A 16277-nucleotide genomic window follows, 5' to 3' on the forward strand; every position below is an offset into this window, starting at 1 on the left:
TGATGATGATGGTGATGGTGATGATGATGATGGTGATGGTGATGGTGATGATGATGGTGATGATGATGATGGTGATGATGATGATGATGGTGATGATGATGATGATGATGGTGATGGTGATGATGATGATGATGACATTGATGATGATGGTGATGATGACGACGGTGATGATGACAATGATGGTGATGGTGATGATGATGGTGATGATGACGGTGGTGATGACGATGATGATGATGATGGTGATGGTGATGATGATGATGACACTGATGATGTGGTGATGATGACGACAGTGATGATGATGGTGATGATGACAACAGTGATGATGACAATGATGATTGTGATGGCAATGGTGATGATGGTGGTGATGATGATGATTACAGCTCCTTTAGCTTGTGAGCTACAAGGCTCTTTCCACTTCCTCCTCACTGCTCCTCATCAGAAGCTGGTAAGCTGGTAAAGAGTGAGCTCCTGCTATGCAGGTTATATTATTATGCTATCACTGAGTCCCCTACTTGTATGTCCAGCATGCTTGCATTACAGACAGAAGAAAAGAGAAACCCACGGTTCGACCATGCCGACCTCATCTGGCAGCATTTTGAAAACGTCCATCCAGTCCTGCATCATCTTCCTCCTCAAAACCTTTTCAGAGGCCATAAGATGGGCTCTTGCTTTGAATGGCCAACTCTCCTGGGGCCATGGCCAAGGCAGATGCTCGGATAGTGACCTTGGCATTGTTTCTGGGTCAGTGTGAGCAACTTCAGGATTGTGTGTCCTCGTGACTGACTTTCCATCACCTCCTCAGAGTAAACATGTGAACTTCATGCATTAAAACGTCCCTTTAGATCAAGAAAATATCTAAGGAAACACATTTGACATGCATAGCTTATAAGTTCCCATGCACCATCCTTAGAATAACCTCGTGTGTGAGGTATCATCACCATCCCCCTGACCAATAAGAAAGACTGAACTTCAAAGACATTAGATCACATGGCTAGTAAGTGGTAAAGTGTGGACTCCAGCCCAGGTCCCCTACTTGCATGTCCAGCATGCTTGCATTACACCAAGCTGATGACATAATCTATTGCACATATTCCAGAGTTTAAGTAAGGACCAAAACTAACCAGTTTTACTTTCCCCAGAGAGGTGGGGAAAGCATCCCAAGTGGGCAATGGAGAAGGAACTGGAGGAAGGATGGGAAGTGGCCTGCGCAGGAGGGTTTCCACGAGTGGAAGAGGGGAATGCCAGCTCACGCGGGGATGGAGGACAGAGGGAGGCACTTCCTCCCCACAGTCCAGCACCTTTGTGCGTGTTCCCTTTGCCATCAGTAACACCCTAGAAAGCTGAGGGAGTAGGAAAAGAACAACCAACTCCAGTCTGAAGTTCAAAAGCAAACAAGTTCAAAAGAGACAAGTTCAAAACCAGCCATGCTGAGACGGGGAGAAATTACAGGCCTCTGTTAGAAAGGAATTCGCCACCTCAGCGCTAAGGCTAAAACAGAAGTCCCTCACTATCTGGGCTTTAGGCTGCTAACCTGCTAACTTCACAAAGGAGTGGCAGGCAGTGGCGTGCTGGAAAAGGTTTAACAACCAGCTCTCCAGGAAAAATGAAAGCCTGAGTTACAACAGCATTTCCTTGACTTCTGTGGTATAAATAATATCCCTCAGCAGCTTTGGAAATCCTACAAAGTAGGGACCTCAGACTAGGAAAGGGGATGGGACGGGACACCACACAGAGGGGGAACTAACACTTCCTATACCCCTTTTGGGGTTACATTCTTCTCTCCTGTCTTTCTTCACTGTATGTCCAAGGCCACACATACCCCTAGGTGACAAGGCATGTAAGTAACAGAAGTAAGGAGGAAGGGGGCAAAGACTGGTCGTTGCAAACATTCTCTGTTGTTTGAAAGCGCTTTGCAAAGACTGGCCTGATTTCTTCTGTTGTCTTTCTTGTCCCCCATCCCAAGCCAAAATCTGAGCCCAGCTAAGCTCTAAGAGCTGACCTGACAGAGTCCTCCCCCCGTAATGAGTGGCTCTATTCCCAAACCACCTTACACACAGGCCACCAGTGTCCCTCTAGTAGATGGTAGACCACCTCTAGTGATGGTCTTAGCAATCTACTAGAATCTTTTCATAGAAAAATCAAATTATATCACTCTCCTGATTCAAATCTTTCCACCCTTCTCATCTCAACTCACTTAATGCTAGCTTTTCCCACCAAGCCCTATATCCCTTGAGGGCACGGGCCTGGTCTGTCTTGCTCATTGCTGTGTTCTACTACCTAGGATGGAGTTTGGCACACACTAGCCCTCCGAAAATGCTTGATAGATGAATCCCAAATTGCTCCTCAATAATTCATTCATCAAATATTTTTAAGCACATTAACATGCTCACAATGCAACAGGCCCTGGAGATTCAGGAATCAACAGTCATTGTGAACCCTGCAGAATGTTGCCCATTTCTCCCTGTAAAACCAAGAAGCAAAAACCGGGGCCAGAGGGTGACTGCTCCACCATTCTCATGGAGAAGCAGCCAGGTGGGAAGGGGAAGCAAGACGAAAACCATGGATTCCAGCTATAAATTATACAAATGCATGGCATTAAAAAATTATTTTAACACATCAAATATTAAGTCATTCGTATGCTCTGCAATTACTTTATCTGTCATCAGCACACTCAAGCTATTTGAAGTGGTGACAGATGGGAAGGAGTCCGTGCCAATTTTTCCTGCAGGTGTGCATCTGGGCTAGAGGGGAGGGGTCAGTACGTGCAGCAAGGGAGGGAAGGGGAAGGGTGACTGGGGTTATGAAACTGGAGCTGATGTGAGAGGCTTGGCAAAAAGTAAAAATTACCAATTTGCATCCTGGAGAGCTGCAGGGCATTGCACTCCCTGGGAACTCAATGATCATTAACTGGGCAGCTCAAGGGAGGTGAAACAGCAAGCTGCCCACATTGCAGAAGGAAGAAAGCAAGGCCCAGCCAAGCCAGCAGCCGGACCCAGGAGTTCTGGCTCCTCCTCCTTTGTTCTGATCCCTAATCAGTCCTCCGAGGGCAGCAAGCTAGAGAAAGTCAGGCAAATGGAGAAGGTGAGAGAAGGGGGTAGAAGATCCTCTGGAGACCAGGACTCCTCAGAGGACACTGGTGGGGATGGAGGGAAGATCGTGGTAGGGCCAGACATAAAATGTCTAACCTGGGCTACAGAATTTTCTAGAAAATGAAGAGCATGGTATTTAGGACACACTCTGGAAGAACCAGAATTATACCTCCAAACCCAGCCTACTGTGGAACTTCCCCGGCCGAACGAGGACCTCCTTCCAGGTGGGAAGGCACATCCACTCACATCCGCTGGTCCCTAGCTCCTCCCCCATTCCCAGAACCGGGGGCTCTGCTTCAGACACAGCCTTCTGAGCTGCCTTCTGACAAGTGAGACTCTTGCAGCCTCCTCTGGGAGGGTACAGCCCACCTCTGAGGAACTCATGAATCCCACACTCAGCTACACCACCTCCCATCTCCTTCTCCCAGTCTGTATTTCTTCCAATCATGTAAATTTCAAATCACATGCTCTTAACTCCCTTAATTAACTCTGACATCAGAGCTCTCCCTTCCTTCCTTCCAAACCCTCCCTCCTAAACCTGGACCATTTAAAATGACCCCCAGGCAGACCGAACCCCATCCTAGACCCCAGCCCGAACACACACACACACACTTAGTTGTGATGTGGCCAACCATAAAAGCAAATTCAGTCTGCAGATTTCATTCACTGAAGAAACAACCTACTGGGCACCAGATGAGGCAGGTTTTCTTCCATCTTCTCAGGTAGAACAGGAGGGAAATGACTGAAAGCATGGCATGAAAGAATTGAGTTCATTACGAGAAATAACTTCCAGCTGGTAGTGTTGTGCAGTCTAGGCTTACAGAAGTTTGAAGCCGCCTTTTCTGTGTGACTATGGGACAGGGTTTTCGGGTCTGGGAAAACAGAGCAGCACCTGACTTAGAAGATGGACTCAGTACCTTCACCACACCAGGCACTCTCACTCTGTGATGGGGCCATGGGCCGCCTTGCAGAAAGCCGATTGCCAAATGGCCAAAACCCATCTGACTTTTAGCAAATTGACTCAACAGGGGCCCATACAGCAGAGGCCTATGACGCAGCATGGGAGATTGCAGTCCATACCGAGTACAGAGTCTGTAGACTGAATTAGCATATTCAAACCTCATTGCATTGATTTGGTTTAACAACAATATTTTTATTTTATTTTGAAATTTCAGTTGCATTAAAGAAAAAGATTTTATGCTTCTTCTGAAAAAGATGTGGGCTTTTAAAAATTGAGAAACTTTGTTCTTGGATAACATACATCTCCATTGGAACAAATGATTGATTGAGATTCTTGCTTTATTGGTTCCTTCATTTGTTCATATTTTTCAGGAAGTATTCACTCGTTTCCTACTTCAAGCAGAGCTCTCTGTGAGGCCTGGAATTCTAAGGATAAATAAGGTCCAGACTCCAGCTTCAGGAAGGGTATAATCGAACAGTGGTGGCCAGCAGGACAGCAAATGACAGTTACCACGAGGGGCTGGATCTGGGATGCAAGGTGCTGTGGGACGAGGATGCAGGAACTGGGCCTGGTGTGGGATAGGAAGGCTTCCCAGAGGCAGAAGGTTTTGAGCAAGTTCACAAGGACCTCAAGAAGAAGGTGAGTTTAGAAACTGATAATCCAGAGAGCTAACAAAATGTGCAAAAGTGTGGAGACTGAAACGCCTCCTGTATTCCAACCATTCCCCAAATAGCCCTGTTACTGAGTAACCACAGGAGAGTGGCGGGAGCTGACCTGGAGCGGGGGGGGCACAGGAACAAGATAGGGGAGAACCTGTGTGCCAAGTCAAGGCTCCAGGTGTGTCATGTAAGTGACAGGTGTCCACTGAAGAGCTTGAAGGAGGCAAGTGACACAGTCAGATTGAGATCTGGAAAAAACACCCTGGAGGATGGACTGGAGAGGAGCCAAGCTGTGCAGCGGCTGGGGGATGGCAATGAGGGGGCGAGGGCAATAACAAGGGTGGCAGGTGGGCATGTCGGAATGAATCTCTTCTGCATGGAGACCCAGCAATGCCTCACACAGTTTCCTTGCCCGGCACACTGGTCTGTGGGTCAACAGCCTTCAGCTTCAGAGGATTTCCACTAGAAAGTGAGAATAAACTTGCAACAAGAGTGCAGAAGCTCCAGGAAAGAAATATGCAGTGACTACCAGATAGAATGACTTGGAAGGATAAAACGCAGCTTTAGGAAAGCACTCAAGGAAAAAATGCCAAGAAAAAGCTGAGCAGAAATATCCCTCACGTCCCATGAAGAACTCTGCGCTGTGCTCCCCAAGGACACTTCAGGACCCTCCAGGTACCTGAGTTCCAGAGGCTTCTGGCAGAAGGACCTCCAGTCTCAAGGTCGCTTAACACATAGCCTCGGAAGCCACTCTCCTGTGCGACCCCAAGCCCACCGGGGTTTTCTCTATTGGCTGACTCCGTTCGCTCTCCACATAGGTCATGAACAGAACTGACCTCCCTGACTCAGCAGCTCTGACAACATCTCTGCTCCAGGAGGTCAGGTTCCCTGGCAAGCACCAGCTCTCTGGCCACGCCTGATGTCAAGAGAGAATGATGCATCCTTCCGAATGGTTTGGGCTGAACTGGGAGACCAAGCCCATGTCAGTCAAATGCCAACAGGGCAGTTCTGAACCTGCCGGGCTGGGTGAGTCTTCACCTTCATAAAACAAAATATCCCAATAATTAATGCAGAACAAATTAATTAAAGGAAGTGAGACCATTGCAGCACCCACTGTGAACTGAATGATAATTATTTGCAAACACAGGGAGAGGCTCAGTAAGCGCCCCGAGTCCTGCTTCATTGGCAATGAACTAAGCCCTGAAATCTCATGCATCTCAAGGTCAGGAGGAAATGCAGAGTAGAGCCCACCCAGCCAACTGCGAGAGAGAAGCAGGCGAGGCCACAGCCCAGGCTTAGCCCTTTGCCTGATCATTTCACCTGCATAAAAAATGGCCAACACCTCTGTCCCTCAGTCATTTACAATTCCAATCCCCCAGAGGAATAACCACAAGCTTCTCCCTACATTTTTGACAGGAGAAGTGAGCATAAAGGGGCACTAATCTTACAGAAACCACGCATCACTTCAGCTGAGGCCTCCCCACCTTTCCAAGCAGCGTATCCTAGCCCTGAGCAACCACCCTCGTTCTCAGACGTAGATCCACCAGTGTCTGGACCAGATTCGAATGGCCTTGAATGAAATGCCCTGTTGACAGATGAATGGAAACAGGAACTATGTCTAACATGTACTTAATCTGCTCTGGTTTTCCCCTTTTACTGTATCCCTCACCTTCTCACATATTACATACATCACTGTATGTATTCATTGGCTCTGCTCTCTCTCTACCCAGGTCATAAGGAAAACAGACCCCCCTGCAACAGCAGGAAGTTAGGTTTCTTGACACGCACTGGCTCCCTGGCCACACCTGGCATCAAGAGAGAGGGACGCGTCCTCCCAAATGGATTGGGCTAAATTTGGGGGTGAAGTCCTCCAAATGAGTCAAAATATTACATTTATTGCTTGTCACCTCTCACTATAATGAAACCTCCCCAAGAGAAGGGCTCTTTATTTTATTAACAGATTTACTCCATGAACCTATTACAGTGCCTGGCACCTAGTAGACACCCAGTACATATTTTGTCAAATAAGTCAATGAATAAGAAGGTTATGGCAATCATTTTTCCAGAGTACACCCTATAAGTTCTACAGAATTTTAAGGGTGAAGCACCAACATCAACAGCACTTCTATTTCTTGTCTGTAGCACTGCCACACCCATTGCAGTAGGAACTGTTGGGAAGGGGAGGAGAGGGAGAAGCCTCCAGCAATAGTACTAGAGCAGCCAGTGTACAGTCTAAGTCTGGGAGATTGCTCGGTGTCCTTGTGAACTTGCCAGAGCCTGGGAGAAGATAAGAATAGACAGTCGGTCAGATCTGAGTGTATGACTGCACCAAGCTCTGGGCAGTTCTAGAGTTACAGGACATGAACTCGCACCTCCCCGGAGAGTCCTAAGACCGTATCTCCAGCAAACTCAGGCCCCAGGCACTCTGAGCATAGACCAGCTAATCTTGCACTCCAGGAATGCAGTAAGCAGCATGTCCAGCACCTGATGGAAAACACTTTGTTAGAATCCTGGTCACTGGCCCCTGACACAACACCCCTCCTGGTCTCCAGTTCTCTGAATGCCTCCAGGTCACCTCTGAGGCCAGAAGCAACAAAACCAGTTCTCCTGCTGGGAGAGGCACACTCACCTCCTCCCAATTCAAGGCTCTGAGTGGCAAACTTGCTCTGCCACAATTTTGAGTGGAAACAGCTGGGCTGCAAAAAAGTCAACAGATCACAGAAGAAAGTGTATCTTGAATGGAGTTAGAGACTTTCGTCACCATTCCCTGGTAATAGACACCATCACATTACTCCAGGTCCCTGGTTACAGCCAACTGAATTTCATCTGTCTTCAATGAGGCTGAAAGTGCCAGAGGACTTTAGTCGTGAAGCACACAGGACCCCTGAGGTGGAGCTGTTGGTCTGTAGGCTACCTGTCCACACAGGTACAGCCGTCGGATTCGGTGGAGGAGGAAGTTCCAGTGGAAACAGGTCTCTCTCCACATTATCTGTATCACTCGAGGGGAACACGTTATTCATTTTGCTCATTTCTCAGTGAAGCCACAGGTTTGCAAACCCAGCCTGCCTGCCTCCCAAGCATCTCTCAGTTCCCCCGACTGTCTCTACACCATTTCAGTCCACTTCAGTCCACATCACCTCGCACCTGGAAGCTCACGACCACCCTTAACAGCCGTCCCAGCCCACAGTCACGTTCCCTTGCAATCCGTTCACCAGTCCAGCTGTTAAGAGCTCCTCCAGGTCCCTTCCCGAAAGCGTTTCAGGGATTTCCATGGAGACTGAACTTCCATGAGTTCCATCTCCTTAAGATGATCCAACCCTCCCCTCGTCCAACCACTTTACCCTTGTTTCTTACCCAATCCTCCATCTCTCACTCAACAAAAGAGCCAGACTCGACTTCTCCCCATCTCCCAAGATGCCACGCCTCCATCCCCTCCAGGTCTCCCAGCACAGCGACACCCCACTCATGCCTCCTCCTGCTTCCCTCCCTGCTGCCTTCAATTCTTTTCACTAACCTCTACGCACCCTTCTAGGAAGCTGCCTTCAGAGGGCTTCTCTGGCCCCTAGACTACATATGCTCATCTGTCTGAAAGTAGTTGGTCATGCCCCTCATGCCACCCTATGGTAACGTCCTTGGCCATGGCTGGCTTCCTGTGTGGCTGAGAGCCCGCTCCGGTCTGGCTTCCTGTGTGGCTGAGATCCGGTCTGGCTTCCTGTGTGGCTGAGAGCCCGCTCCGGTCTGGCTTCCTGTGTGGCTGAGAGCCCGCTCCGGTCTGGCTTCCTGTGTGGCTGAGAGCCCGCTCCGGTCTGGCTTCCTGTGTGGCTGAGAACCCGCTCCGGTCTGTCTTGTTTCACCGACACCCAACGCATTCCTAGATCAATAAATGTTTGCTGAACAAAAACAAACTCATTTTGGGGACAGCTATGAATCTCCACCTTTCCACCATCTCCCCAAAATTCTTCCTCAAGATTAGCCTTCGAACTAAAGACTACATGAGCCTAGAACTAAGGGTCATACCTGGCACCCTCTTTTTGTTCAATCTCACTAGACTAGTTCAGTTGTTCTACTCTTTCCCCTGTGGAATGTCTGCTGTGGCCACTTTTCCTAATCTCTGCATTAGCTCCACCTCAGATTGGTTCCCTAGACAGAAAATTCCTTTCTGCCTAGGAACTCAGATCCCCAGAAACATTGGAAATGCTGAAGAATTGGCTAGGTAACTTTTCAGGACTGTGGGGAGGCCTGGCACACCCTCTAAAGGTGGCATTTAATACCTTCATAAAATCATCTGGGCCTCTTCCTGGTGCCAGCCCTCAATCGCCAGACTTCCTGGAATTCAGTGCCAGTGCATCTTGAAGAAGTGTTAGGCGTCGTCCGGGCACGGTGGCTCAAGCCTATAATCCCAGCACTTTGGGAGGCCGAGACGGGCGGATCATGAGGTCAGGAGATCGAGACCATCCTGGCAAACAGGGTGAAACCCCATCTCTACTAAAAAAAAAAAAATACAAAAAACTAGCCGGGCGAGGTGGTGGGCGCCTGTAGTCCCAGCTCCTCGGGAGGCTGAGGCAGGAGAATGGTGTAAACCCAGGAGGCGGAGCTTGCAGTGAGCTGAGACCTGGCCACTGCATTCCAGCCTGGGTGGCAGAGCGAGACTCCATCTCAAAAAAAAAAAAAAAGAAGTGTTAGGCGTCCCCAAGGCCAGCGGCCTGCATTTACAGATGAAAAACTGAAACCCAAAGGTGTCATGTGACTTGACAATGGTTGCATGGAGCAAGTCTGAACTCAATTCCACTCTAGTTCTGCTGGGAAACATGAATGGCCTTTCGAAATCCCATAGGCTTTCCATAAAATACCAACATCTCCCTCATGCTTCTGACGGGGGACCCATAGTGAGAACAGGTCTAGGGCTCTCCAGTGTCCATAAGATCTTGAAGAGAAGAGGTGGTGGGAATACTGGTCTGCTGTTGTGCCCTGTCCTTCTCAGCCACCCCTGGTGCTCTAAATCCACTCCACCATAAATTCAAAGAGGATTGGCCAGGTCACACCCCTGGTGGGTGGAACCGCGTCTGCTGTCTTTCTTCTCTAACAGAGGTGAATAATTGTGATTGTCATCAATGAGTTTGTTTTACGGCCAAGGAAACAGAGGCTGAGGTGATCCATGTTTTATGGCAACATTCAGGAACTCTATTCCTGAACCTCTTTCACAGAATTGTGCAAGATGAAGTAGTGTTGAAAAATTTGTTTTACCAGGCATCGATCACCTATATAATAAAATACCCAGTACATTCTGTTTACATTTAGTAATCATATGAAATGTAGTTACTTATAGACATTTTTGTGGCATTGTACATAATAAAATTGGTGATATTTTGAGTATTTTTCAGAAATCAAATGCAGCTCTACCCCACTTCTGCTGAGTCTGAGATGAGATGAACCTATTTAATCATCAATAACCTGGAGAAATATAAGAGCTTGAGAATGATAAAGGGAAACTGTAAATTTAATATATATTAATGCGTAGCAAAATGGTTATTCATACCATGCAAAGTGTGGAGATGATTATTCATGGGCAAGAGACTTTCCCACATTCCAAATTTGTAAGATTGTTTTTTCTAAAACAATACAACTTTTAGCCAAGACTTAATATTTATGGATTTTGAGCACTCAGTAATTTAAGTCAGTGTTTCTCAAAGTGTGATCCACAGACCACTAAGGAATCTCTAAAATTCTTTTAGGGATCTGCAAGGTCAACTCTATTTTCAAAATAATGCTAAAACATGATTTGTCTTTTTCACTGTGTTCATGTTTGCACTGATTGAGGCAAAAGCAATTATGAGTAAAACTGCTGGTGCCTTAACACAAATCAAGGCTGTAGCACCAAACCTGATGATAGTTTGGATGCTTGTCGCACTCAAATCTCATGTTGAATTATACTGCTGGAGGTGGGGACTGGTGGGAAGTGTTTTAATCATAGAGACAGATTTCTCATGGTTCGGTGCTGTCTTCATGATAGTGAGTTTTTGCAAGATCTGGTCGTTTAAAAGTGTGTAGCACCTCCCCCCACACTCTCTCTCACTTGCTCCTGCTTCTGCCATGAGACATGCCTGCTCCCACTTCATGAGTATAAGCTTCCTGAGGCCTCCCCAGAAGCAGATGATGGCACTAAATTTCCCATACGGCCTGCAGAACCAATTAAACCTCCTTTCCTATAAATTATCCAGTCTCAGCTATTTCTTTATAGCAATGCAAGAACGGCCTAACACATTTTACTAGTAGTCATTGTATTCTTCCTTTACATGCACTCATAACTAAAATACAAAAGTATCACTTTCACTTAAGAATGTTCTTCATGAAACAGTAAAAAATATTAATTCTATTAAATCTCAGTCTTTGAGTGCATACTTTTTAAAGATGTTACACACTGCATGCAAAACACTTTGCTGCATACTGAAGTACAACAGCTGTCTAGGGGATAAAATGATTGTGGGATTATTTGAATTGCCAGCTAAACTAGCCACTTTTTCATGGAATGCTATTATTACTTGAGGGACTGACAAGCATTTACGATAACAGTTTTACTAAGTAAAACTATGTTTACTTAGATATGGATATTCAGAGACATTTTCACAAAAACAAATAAAATAAGCCTGCCACTTCAATGAAAACAATTGGCGATATTTGTCACCAATGATAAAATTTGATGTTTCAAGCAAAAATTATAATCTTGGAAAACTTGTTTCCATCACTGAAAACTTGACAGCTCCCCAACCCTTAAAGACTTTCCACTGAGATCAGTGCTGTTACTAACAAATGTGATTGTTTTTTTCTTATATAACGATACTCGTCAGCATTTGGAGGATGTGCATAATTTAGCAGTTCATTATTTTCCAAATGATCAATGCATGATGTCATAAGATCATACATAAATAAAAGATCCATTCAAATACAAGATTGGTCAATGGATTTTAACATAAGTATGGAGTGCATTGATGTGGTTTCAGAATCCATATTGAAATTCACCTTTAAGAAATTACTACTTGTCAATTTCTCATGTAGAAAAATATCCACATTTATGTACTAAGCACCTCTCCCCTTTACAACTACATCTCTGTATGAAGCCAAATTTTCTTTATATTTTAGCTAAAAAAAAAAAAATCACATTTTATTCAGAAGCAAACATGAGAATTCAACTATCGTCTTTTAAGCCAAACATTAGCAAGAGCTGCAAAAAGGTAGTGATGCTACTTTTCTCACTAAAATTTATTTGCTTTAGAAAATATTTTTCATAAAAATCATGTTATTTATGTTAACATATAATGGGTTTATCAATGTTATTTTTAATTAACAATTTCTTAAATTTCTAATTTTCAATATATAAATGAAAGTATACTTCTTTCTCTGCAGCCATGATAATATAAATCAAACTACATTGCTCTCCTGCTTAAAAAATCTTCAGTGAATTCCCATTGTAATTAGAATAAAATCTCAATCATTTTCTGCCGCCACCAGGGCACTAACCATGGCCACTGTCCCTCTGCACCATCCTGTGCTCCCAGCAAACTCCAGGGCAGCCCATGGCTGTCTATGCCTGAGCACACCCAGCCTGCTCTTATTTCCAGCCTTTGCATTGCCTGCTATTCCCAGTGTGCAGAATGACGGAAGGCAAGTAATAGGATCTCAGTAAATACTTTTGAATAACTCTTTCCTGTGCTAGCAGAGACCGTGGAAAGGGAGGAAGAATGAAAAATTGAGTGAAAGGAGTTCAGACTGACACTTCAGGTAATGATCAAAAGTCAATTGGTAACGGTGATGGAAGTGCTTCATAAATTGTTCTGCCTTCTGTAAACAAACGACTTAAAGAGGAACTCAAGGGAAATCTCCCATGACACATGAGCATGCAATCTGCCTTTATCATGCACAAACTCACATGCCCTCCATTCGACATATATGCACATTCACACATAAACGCACATGCACACATGCACATTCATGAAGTTTCCTTTTAAAAATTCTTCCCTCTTCCTTTTTTTGAAAACTGTCATCCCTTCTTCCTGCTCATTCCAGATTTACGAGTTTAAAAAACATTTTTTTAATTAAGCATTTTTAAAAATCCCTCAGCTATTCCAGGTGTAAGGTTCATGACCGAATGAACTCTCAGGCTCTCGGGCAATTTTTCAGTCCTCTTCTGTCAGCACACCAGTGAAGCAACCTCGTGTCCACAAAAAGATGCCTTCCCTCCAGGAACAATAATAATTGACCTGCTTCTATAAAGCATTTTACATACCAGTGCAACCCATCACTGAATACCTCTCGAAGTTAATGAAAGTTGGAAAATCAAAGTAAAAATAACTGAAATGCCAACCTGTATTTTCTGTTTCTGCCATCCTTGTATAGGACAAGCCCCCACAATAAATTGCTGAAGTCTGTGATCATTAATTGATACTGAGGCTGGGATTTAGGAAGTCACCAAAAACTAAAGGCATTTGTCCAAAACAGATGGCAATTCTTTACCCAAAACCTTTACAGTAATTTGCTTCTGTTCTACGTGTAACTGTAGACAAAGAGTCAGGAAAGTCACATAAATGAGAAAATCTGCACAAGGATCGGGCCAGAGACATACCTTGTATGAGTCGGAGGTCTCTACTGAGTTGGAGACTGCTCAGAGACGGTCACTACTCAGGGTCAACTGATTGTTCTATGATAGAATGCCAGCTGTATGGCTAGACCTGACTATTTTTCAAGAGAAGCTAGATAACCAGATTTGTATGCAAAATTCCCAATTAGTTCATTCTTTAAAAGCACTGTCTTTAAAAATATGTCTGCAGGTCACACTCAACCTGATGGTCACCAGTTTGTGACTTTTGTTCTAGACATTTAGAGAACAAAGAAAGAGTACAAAAACTATGGGCAGTAGTGGAAGAGCAACATTTTTTAAAAAGAAGAAATTAAGATTTCAGCAAAGGTTTGAAATTTCAGGAGTGCAGAGCTTCCCTGGGCTCAGGAGCCACGCGCTGTCCCTGACTTAATTCCAATCTGATCAAGCCCACGTAGGTCTTTTCCAGGCCGCATGGTGAAAAAGAGACATGAAGAACTTGAGACTGGAAAATGAGGCTTATGTGGACTCATAGCAACTTGAATTGGTCAGTCCTAAAGGGCAGGGGAGAAAAAAGCTGAACAATAATTTAATGATGAATTCCCAAAGGTGGAATATAGAAAGAATAGCCATGGAATGTTGTAGAACATGGAAGGAGACACCTTGATTCCCAAGACTTTGTGAATGGTGAGGAGCAGAAGGGGGGCTTGTCCAGACCTTTAGAAAGCCGACTCTTCAGGGCAAGGGGAGGCCAGGCATCTTTTGGCAACAACACACGTACACTGGCGCTGCTTAGAAGGCAGCGAGGCCCCTGGGATGCAATTCAGCCTCAGCAGGCTAGCCTCGCCGTTCCATTGCACAAAGCTGGCTAAGAAGGTCATCCCAGCCCCATCACCCTATGTCAACCGGACACTGAAAGGCAGCTGAAAATGACTAGGCTTTTGGCGGTAAGTAGAGTCTCCACTATTATTTTTTCCTTCTTGTTTTTCTTCCCCAAAGCAGACTTTCCTTACTCAGTGATCTGACAACTTTTCCATCCTTCTTGGATTTCTTTCTAGGAAAAATGAATAAGGAATGGTGGGGAGGTGACAACTTCAAGAGCAAACACTCGAGAAGGTGAGAGCACCTGCTCCTTGCTTCTGTTAAGCAGTCAGCATAAAGCCCAAAAGAATTGAAGACAGGTGTTCAAGGAGCGCCTGGGCACGAATGTTCACTATCTTGCCAAAAGGTGGACAAAACCCAAGTGTGCAGCGGGATGAGTAGAGACACAAAATGTAGCAAATCCACATAATGGAATATAATCCAGCTGTAAAAAAAAACAAAACAAAAACAAAAAACCAAAAAACTGAGGTATTGACTCATACTACAACATGGATGAACCTCAAAAACGTCATGCTGGGTGAAAGAAGCCAGACCCGAAAGGTCACATCTTGTGTGATTCCATTTGTATGAAATTTCCAGAAGAGGCCAATCTATAGCATCAGTGAGTACAGTAGACATTGCCAGGGACAGGGACTGGGGGAAGGCAGAACAGGGAATGACTGCTAACAGGTATAGGATTTCCCTCGGTGATGATGAAAATGTTTTGGAACTTGGTAGAAGTAATGGTTGCACAACATTTGAATGCACTAAATGCTACTGAATTGTACATTTTAAAACAAACAATTTCATGTTATGTGACTATCACCTCCATTTTTTAAAAAGCCAGCGTAGTGTTTTGGTGAAATATTGACTGCGTAGTTTTGAATCCTGACCTGCCATACGCCAGCTGTGTGACACTGGGCAAGTTGCTTGACTACTCTGTGCCTCAGTTTTCCATTTTAAATTGATGATACAGAAACTAGTTTCCTCACACATTGTTATGAGGAGGAGTAAATGAGCTGATATTTGCAAAGCACTAAACCAGTACTTCCATATTCTAAGTGCCATGTAAATGTTTTCTAAATAGATCAATCAGCCCCACAGCCCACTCTAAGCAGGCTGTTCTGACCCTGGGCTATTTTTTTCAGGTTTAGGTTCTTGGTCTGAAAGAACGGTCTCCGTGGGAGCCAGGACAGAATGGGAGCTGAAAGCTCAGCCATGGTCATGCTCCTGTCTCTGGAGTTACCCGCAGATAAAGTCCTTTCACACATTCCCACGCAATGGAAATACGCAACCACTTCCAACTGGGTCCCAAATTCTCAAATGTCCCAACTACAGGACTCTGGGGACACTGCTCCTCCTTAAGGATTTGTGAGACGCCTGTGAAGAAAAGGAAAATCCGTGACCCTGCTCAGAAGAAGCCACACAAGAATACTTAGAGGCAAAAAATTACTCAGGCTGACATCCGAAAGGCTCTGGTTCACTGGTTCAGGCCCCGTCCCAGGCTGACCGGGATGACAGGCTCTGGAAGGAGCCCATGGGAGCTGCACTCTTCTGCTAATTCCGTCCGGCCATATTCCTCCACACCTGTGAAGCGGTGGGGAATGTTCTCTGCTTCACTCCACCCACACTTGGGCATTAGAACAATGACTTCCTCACTGGGTTTTGGTAGTTTTTCCATTATGTTTTAATTTTGCCCTTTATATGAACTGGCTTTATTTTGTTTTAGAATAGGTGACATTGGCTCAAAAATCCAATCACACAGAAAAGTATACAGTGAAGTCTTACTTCCATCCCAGTTACAATCTCCTCCACATATGTGCACAGCTAATTCATTTTACTAGTATCTAGGATACCCTTTCCCAGAGTTTAAGATACTGCTAACAAACATAGATATTTTCTTATTTTTTCTCATGACAGGAAGGATAGCATATTGTATACACTCTACTGCAGCTTGACTTTTTCTCATATAATATACCTTGGAAATCAGTTCCTAGAAACTTTCCTCATTCTTTTTTATAGTCATATAGTATCCCACCATAGGAAAGTACCATAATTTATGAAATCATTTCCCACCTGACGAGTAAGTCAGTGGGATTCCAATCTTTTGCCATTAA

The sequence above is a fragment of the Colobus angolensis genome, unplaced genomic scaffold, assembly GCF_000951035.1.
Source record: "Colobus angolensis palliatus isolate OR3802 unplaced genomic scaffold, Cang.pa_1.0 Scaffold137, whole genome shotgun sequence".
Classification (NCBI taxonomy): Eukaryota; Metazoa; Chordata; class Mammalia; order Primates; family Cercopithecidae; genus Colobus; species Colobus angolensis.